Source organism: Mus musculus, chromosome 17 (assembly GCF_000001635.26).
Source record: "Mus musculus strain C57BL/6J chromosome 17, GRCm38.p6 C57BL/6J".
Classification (NCBI taxonomy): Eukaryota; Metazoa; Chordata; class Mammalia; order Rodentia; family Muridae; genus Mus; species Mus musculus.
This window is the reverse complement of record NC_000083.6, coordinates 84,476,624-84,477,266: the sequence shown is the minus strand read 5'-3', so window position 1 is coordinate 84,477,266 and position 643 is coordinate 84,476,624.

Here is a 643-nt window from a genome sequence, read left to right as displayed (position 1 = left end):
ATGGTTTCATAACCCATTCATATCTTTAAGATGACAATAACACAATGCAAACAAATGACTTGAGGGTTTTTTGTTTGTTTCGTTGGTTTTTGTTAACTTGAGGTGTTTCAATTAGCAGCTATATATGAACAGGTCTTGCTGGCAAGCAGTGGTATGCACTTCTTTAATTCCAGCACCCGGGTGGATCTCTGTGAGTTTGAGGCCTGGTGTACATAGTGAGTTCCAGGCCAACTAGGGTGAGACCTTAACAAACAAAAGATGTACACAAATTTTTAAATTATCATTACTATTTCTTAGTTTATGTGCATGCATGAGTATATTTGTATGCTAAGTGTGCTAAGTTTGCTAAGGGTGCCAGAGGAGGCCAGAGGAGATCATAGCGTATCTTTAGAGCTGCCTAAAGTGGATGATGGTAAGAAACTTGGGTTCTCTGCAAGAGCAAGCACTCATAACCAGTGAGCTGTCTCTCCAGCCCCTGACAAAGGCCTTAAAAGGTAAGCGCATCCCGGGAGGCATGGTGGCACCTAGGTAAATCCTAGCGTTTGGAGGCAGGGACAGGAAAAGCAGGAGTTCCAGACCATCCTCAGTTACATCATGACTTTAGGGCCAGCCTGAGCTACGTGAGATGTTGTTATTCTAGAAA